The sequence below is a fragment of the Dipteris shenzhenensis genome, chromosome 23 (genome assembly GCF_047967505.1).
Source record: "Dipteris shenzhenensis isolate YYH24624 ecotype China chromosome 23, Dip_SZ_1.0, whole genome shotgun sequence".
NCBI lineage: Eukaryota > Viridiplantae > Streptophyta > Polypodiopsida > Gleicheniales > Dipteridaceae > Dipteris > Dipteris shenzhenensis.
The window spans coordinates 31,301,059-31,308,237 of NC_141618.1; the positions used below are offsets into that span (position 1 = coordinate 31,301,059).

The 7,179-nt window shown below is 42.2% G+C and overlaps 1 pseudogene; it reads right to left on the reverse strand.

Annotated features, from left to right (window-relative positions):
• Positions 1 to 710: 710 nt before the first annotated feature.
• Positions 711 to 2,726, reverse strand: LOC147887250 (wall-associated receptor kinase-like 14; annotated as a pseudogene).
• Positions 2,727 to 7,179: the final 4,453 nt, after the last annotated feature.

The following is a 7,179-nucleotide window of genomic DNA, read 5'->3' on the forward strand; positions in this document are numbered from 1 at the left end:
AAACCAAGAACATGAGAGCACATGTTGTGCCTTCCCCTTAAGCCTACCACCCTTATGCAGCTCGAAGAAGATCTCTTTGTGATTAGCCACCCTGAGGGGGTGTTATTGAGAAACTAATGCCTATAACGAATGCATCACCTACATCTTGATAAAACCACTGTTGCCAAATGGAGGCTTATACTGTCCTTTTGTAGAACACAACACCTTGGAACCCCCCAAGCTCATAACGAAGAGGACAAATTCCTATACAATGTGTCTAGGTGCCAAGTAGGCTCAAGAACTAGTTAAATGGTAGAAGATGTATATACCAAGAATCTGATCTTGCAAGATGATGTTAGCTTCCTTCTCAAATAAGATGCTTGGTTGCTCTTGGTAGCTCCTCCATTTAGTGAGAGCGTTCTTGCTCTTGGTTGCTCTTGGTAGCTTCTCTCTTTAGTGAGAGCGTGCTTGGAAGAATCTCTTTAAAGATGAGATCTACACTTGGGTCTATGTTTCACCTTACTTTAGTTTCTTCAAAGTTTCTCCGAATCCGTTGAAATTTATCCATCGTGATTCTTTTGTTCAAGAATAATGCATCGATCATGGCACTACCTCAACGAAAAAATAGCAATCACTACAATTGCAATCACTAAAATTTTAAAAACTAAGGCGTCTTTTAAACCATGTAGAACATAGAAAAACATCAACGGAAAAGTTCAAGGTAGGCAAATAAAATTAGTGCATTGCAAAACAACTATCAAGACATTCCATAGGCTGAAGAGGCTCATTCGGGCCCTGGGGCTCATCCTAATCTTCTGCGCACAGTAATTGCCGTCACCACATTCATCTCACTATCTACTACATCCAATTTAGTCCACAATCATAGCTCCTATTTCGTTGCATTACCTTCCTCCACTCTCACAATATCCTCTGACATACAAATCTTCCCTTCATTCTCGAATCTCGGAGGCTGATGATGTGGTCAATCCATGCGTAACACATAGTGGAAGTCCCTCGTCTTCTTCTGAGCTCACTCCATCATACGATCGAGTTGGAGATTGCACGACAAATGAGCTGCGTAATGGGATACGATACAATTGATCAGCAACCTCTCTCATGGACGGCCTGCTATCGCTTTGGATTGATAAGCAACTGAGGGCAATCTTGGCCAAATGATAAACGGAGCTCTTTTCTTGTGCGCTCATCGAAGCTGCGAGATGGGGATCTATGATTTCAGAGAACTCTCCTCTCCTCAACTTTCTGTCACACAGTAAACCTAGATTGCTGCCCATTGCCACTGGCGGCAATGAAGTTATTAGCTCGAGTAACACCATCCCAAAGCTATAGACATCGCTCTTGTCAGTGAGGCGCAAGGTTTCAAAGTATTCAGGATCCAAGTACCCGAACGTGCCCAACACTGCCGTGGAGACATGGGTCTGATCGAGTGCCCTTAGTTTTGACACACCGAAATCGGCAATTTTTGGGGTGAAGTCGTGGTCCAGGAGGATGTTAGAAGATTTTATATCCCGTGGATGATCGGTGGAGATGCAGCAGAATGTAGATACGTAATGGCGTCTGCAGTTTGTCACGCAATTTGCAAGCGAATTTCCCAACTCAGGTTAGTACCGAATTTGCCTCGCAGATGCTCCGACAGCGTTCCATTGGGAATGTACTCATAGATGAGGAGGGGTACTCGTGCCTCGAGACAGCAACCGAGCAGTTGAACAATGTTTCGGTGGTTGATGTTGGAGCAAAGAATGATTTCGTTGATGAATTGATCCGCTTCCACAGGGTTCTGTGCGCGGTTAGACTTCTTGATTGCCATAACGGAGCCATCTGTGAGGATGCCCTTGTAAACGGTTCCATAGCCACCACTTCTCAGTTTCATTGTCTCGGAAAATTTATGAGTAGCCTTTTGTAGTTCAGCTTCTGCGAAGAGTTTGGGCGTTACTTGCCCTTAAATGCCCGGCAGCAGCTCTTGCAATCTGTGACCACCGTGCAGTCTGAAGTACGTTCGCTTCCTACGGCTTGCCTCTCGAGACTTTAGAAAGCAGAGAAGCACGAAACAGAGGATTGCCACGACGACGCCTGTCGGGACCTTCGTGACATCCAATTCCGTTCTTGAATCCATCTCCGACGTAATAATCAGGACTCTCAGAGCAAAGGCAGGCATAAGCGTTCAAATTGTCGACCTTAGTGCAAACGGCATGTTGGGCACAAGCATATCCGGGTGTGGTGCTCACAGTCGAGCAATTCTGAGTTGTACTTTCAAACATGATGCCCCATATGATGTCCAGACTATATGAATTAGTCGAAAAATCCGTGCGTGATGGATCGAATATCGTGGACACTCCACATTCTTCCGAATGTCCAACTGCAGCCGCTTCTAAATATAATTGTGTCAATCCGGCTGGAAGCGAAGAGAAGCAGCAGGAGGAGCTCGCGAAGCTGTAATCAGGATCAGCTCCCCAACTTTGAGGGGAGCAAACATCTTCAAAGCAACCTGGCTGACAAGAAAATGAATAGCTAAGACCACCGGATAGGCTACTCGAGCCGTTGCATTTGCCGTAGGAACGGCATCCCATAACTACAAAAATATTATTATCCGATAGTGCAAAGGGCCCTGCTCTGTTGGTGAGTGTGAAAGATAGCGCAGAGGGGGAACTGCTCTGTTGGTGAGTGTGAAAGATAGCTCTAAGAGTTGAGGCCTGAGTCAGTGACGAGGAGGACCTTGGTGTAGAAGCCATAATTCGAGAACACTAATTCGCAAACCTGAGATAATTCGAGAACACTAATCGAAGGAAACGTTGGTTTGAAATCTTCGTATGGAATTGAACAGGTGAAAATTTCACGGACAAACCTTAAATCCCCTCACCTATTCTATGGTACGAGAACATTCTATGGCTTTGCCTTTGGCATGCCAAAAAGGTCGCAAGGAAAAATGTTGCACATGTCAGAATTACAATTCTCTCTCACGATCAAAAAGCCCCACATCTTTAGGGCCCCTAGCTTTAGAACTTTAGTCTAGAACTTCCGATGAACTTGACAATTGCAATGGCGTGAGACCAAGGAGTGGCGTGAGACCAAAGTCACGTAAGAAGTCTTGCCGTAGTGAACATGGAGCTCCATCAATTGCAACAAGCATGACTAGACTCGAGGTCATTAATGGCCCAAGCATGTGATTCAAGAGTCCTTCAAAAAGCCCAATAAAAGCATGTAAGAAGTCTTTGCGTAGTGAAGATGGAGCTCCGTTGATTTTAATAGGAATGACTAGAATAGAAGTCATCATTGACCAAAGTATGTGCCATAATGTTGAAGGATATATCAACATCCAAGTTTGCTCTCTCTCTCTCTCTCTCTCTCTCTCTCTCTCTCGCTCACACACACACAGAGCAAAGTGTCCTTCAAAAAATCCCACTTCTTTACAACCCCCTAGCTTTAGAGCTTTCTCCTAGAACTTTTGAAGAACTTGATAATTAAAGTGGAGCAAGGCCAAAAGTCATGTAAAAAGTTTGACTAGAGTAGATGTAGTTAATGACCAAAGCGTGTGCTTCAAGGCCAAATATCATCCTCATGCCAAGAGTCCTTTAAAAGCCTGACATCTTCAAGCCCCCTAGCTTTAGAAGTCCAAAAGTATTGTAAAAAGTCTTGCCGTAAATGAACATGGAGCTCCATTGATTGTGACAAGCCAAAGCATGTGCGTGCCCCATGGAGTCTTTTCATTGGAATAGAGCAATGTCAAAGCTCATCCAAAGTGTCTTACTATAGTAAACCTACAACTCTACTAGTTGCAACTAGCATGATTATCCTAGATGCACTTTTTGACCAAAGTGTGTGCATGACATGCTCCTAGAACTTTTGAAGAACTTGATAATTAAGGTGGAGCAAGACCAAAAGTCATGTAAAAAGTTTGACTAGAGTAGATGTAGTTAATGACCAAAGCGTGTGCTTCAAGGACAAATGTCATCCTCATGCCAAGAGTCCTTCAAAAGCCTGGCATCTTCAAGCCCCCTAGCTTTAGAAGTCCAAAAGTCTTTCCGTAAATGAACACGGAGCTCCATCGATTGCGACAAAGCATGTGCATGCCATGGAGTCTTTTCATTGGAATGGAGCAATGCCAAAGGTCATCCAAAGTGTCTTACTATAGTAAACCTACAACTCTAGCATGATTATCCTAGATGCACTTTTTGACCAAAGTGTGTGCATGACATGGGAGCCTTTTCATTCAGTATCTATCTATGACATCATGTGTAAGTATGATTATAGCCATATTTCACAAATGTGAGGTGCTTTCCTTATAATCCCCTCTTGTCCTCATGGACACATATATTTTATAGCCAACAAATTCAATCCTAGGCTCTAGCACATAAATTATCCCTTATTTTAAAACAATATTGATTATAAAAAGATCCAAGGAAACTTCATCGTAGAAATGTGGATGGGAGAATGATGGTTTGAGTTGAGGAGTGCTACCATAATTCAAGTTGGCATATTTCTTCTTTCTTGCACTTTTTGAAAAATGTCTTGATAATTGATATCAAAAGTCTTACATCATGCCAATCAATTCAACTTTCGGACCAACGTCTGGTTTATGCTCACTTTATTTGTCTCTTCATCCTTGTACTTCATCAAAGGTAGATTGATAATTGAATTGAGGCAACACCAAAATGTTCGAATTCAAAGCTAGAGAGTATGCGCAATGAAAGAGGGAGCTAGAGCATTAAAACTTGAAGAGTAAGAGAATCTTGTACAGCAAGAGAAGAAGTCTACATGTACAAATGTGCAAGGAGCTTGAGTAAGAAGTGCGACCACACAAATGAGATATGACCTTGTATTTCATCCCATACACTTGGACTCTCTTAGGCTCTTTGCATAAAGCCAAGAGCTCCATCCATGCTACATCCATATCCACACACTTGTTTACATCTTTGGCCACCTAGTACAAAGGCCAAGTTCCATGTGAGTGCATTTATGAGGCCCATTTCATGTACCCAACATGTGTCTCTTCACATGAGAATCATGTGCTTGCACTCTCCTTTAACCTCTAGAGAGTTCTCCACAAACCATGATTCTTTCAACACCCCCACTCAATGTGAATCTTGGAGAGTGTCAAATTGGGTACACATAAAATCATGCTTACATAGATTGCAAAGGGTAATGCCTTTGTATATTAGGCATGTACAAGGTATGATTTTACATGTATGATGGTAGTATGGTTTCACTCTTTGATCTTACTTATTATCTTGTGCATGACATGATTTGGACAATCATCCCATTTCCTTCATATGCTTTTCACCTTGGACCAACACAAGGCTTCCACCCTTGGTCAAGAAGTTTGCACATAGATCCAATTTAGCTTTTATGAATCCGACCTAACACATGTTATAATAAGCAAGGTAGAGAGGATTATCTATATGTGAATGGACACACCCTTCATAGTGAGAGACTAGGGCAAGGCCAAAGCAGTGGGCATGGCCACATAATGTGATGTTAGCTGCTCGCTTGCCAATGACCAAGAATATCAACGAAGTGCCTATCGAAAACAAATAAAGGAACCTAGATGTTTGTAGAGTGCCATCATTGGGCCGGGAGCCTGGGCCGGGAGCCAGTCCTCATGCCATCAAAGGTAGCAAGCAGAAAAAGACTATGGGGTAATGCTTTAGGCGATGGCAAGCTATGGTTCTTGCTCTGGTGCCAACATCTCGTGGGGAGCTTACGCCACACCCCGCTCGCCTAAAGTGTCCTCCCTGGAATTCCTTTGAGGTGACTGACCAATTGTTGTTGATGATCTTCTAGAAGCCTTTTGAAGGCTTTCCAAGAACCTATAAAGGCAACAGGGCCTCTCTCCCACCTGGACCACTACATATAATGACACAAACCAAGCTACCTACAATGCTCATCAAATAAATTGTCATTCCACCTGATAGGTTGCCTCTCAATATATTCGAGAGAGGAGGGAGGACCTCTCCAAAGGGTAAGTCTGAAGCTATCCCAAGCTTTCATAATAGCGACCATAAGCAAGGAGGAAGGAGATCTAAGACGATGGGTTGAAGTGAAAATCCATCTGGTGTTGTCCATCTAGTCTCCACCTGAGGCAGGGCTGCAAGTCTAAATGTAATGAATTAAAAAAAAAACCCATAACTCATCCCCAGGCATAAAACCTCTAACCACAAACTTGCAAAGCAAGGCCTTACATTGCAAATCTTGGTCTATGATGTTGGGACCCCCGTTTTATGTGGGAAGGGTCAAGGTCTCCCATGCCATCCTAGCAATAGCATTTGCTATGCCATCTAGCCCACTCCATAAAAAATCCCTTATAGGCCTTATATGAGTTGAGTGATGCAATCCCTAGAGCTGCACCAACAAGAGCAATTTTACATTGTCCCATGAGGCATTTCAGTTGATGGAATGGTGCATTTTTTGGCTTGTATCAAAGACATAACTCCCAAATTTTTGGATGGATAGGCATGTATCAACACTTCCGAAGTCTAATCCCTTGATAAGAGAATCACAAACGTGTAGCTTTTGACCAAGACTTGGATAGTTTTTTGGTCCAAGTTTCACATAAGTATTCATCAGCAATATCAAAATGGAATGAGGTGGCAAAGTTACTTGACCTTAATGTGTGAGATGTATCCGCTCAATTATTAATGAAACAACTCTATAATTATTGCCAGAGTTGTCAAAATTTTGCAGCCATTCTAATACAAGCTTTCTTTATACAAGCTGCTTTAGAATCACAACCAACATGATGGTAGTACATGATAAGTGGTCTAAAGTTTCCTTTATAAAAACTATTTTAGGATTGCATCCAGCATGGTGGTAGAATATGGTCACTGGTTGGTTGCACACAATATATGGTTATATTGAATACTAAGATATTGCAATAAAATATCTAATCTCAGTTCTATCTTACATTGATTACTTTTCAAGAATTATAGGAACCTCGAATCCCATCTCTCTTGAGGAAGAGGCTCAGAATGAAAGAGATAGTCTGCTATGGCTATCTCTGAACATAAAATATCATTTTCTCCCATAATCCTCCAATTTTCCCTCCTCATATCATTGAAAAGAACATAGAAAAAATCAAAATTCATTTCATTAGAAAAGTATTCTTCTATTTTCGGCTTTTAAAATTACATGAACTAATATACATGTCGCAACCCCTCCCGTCAACTCACCTCTCTCATAAGAGGTTCT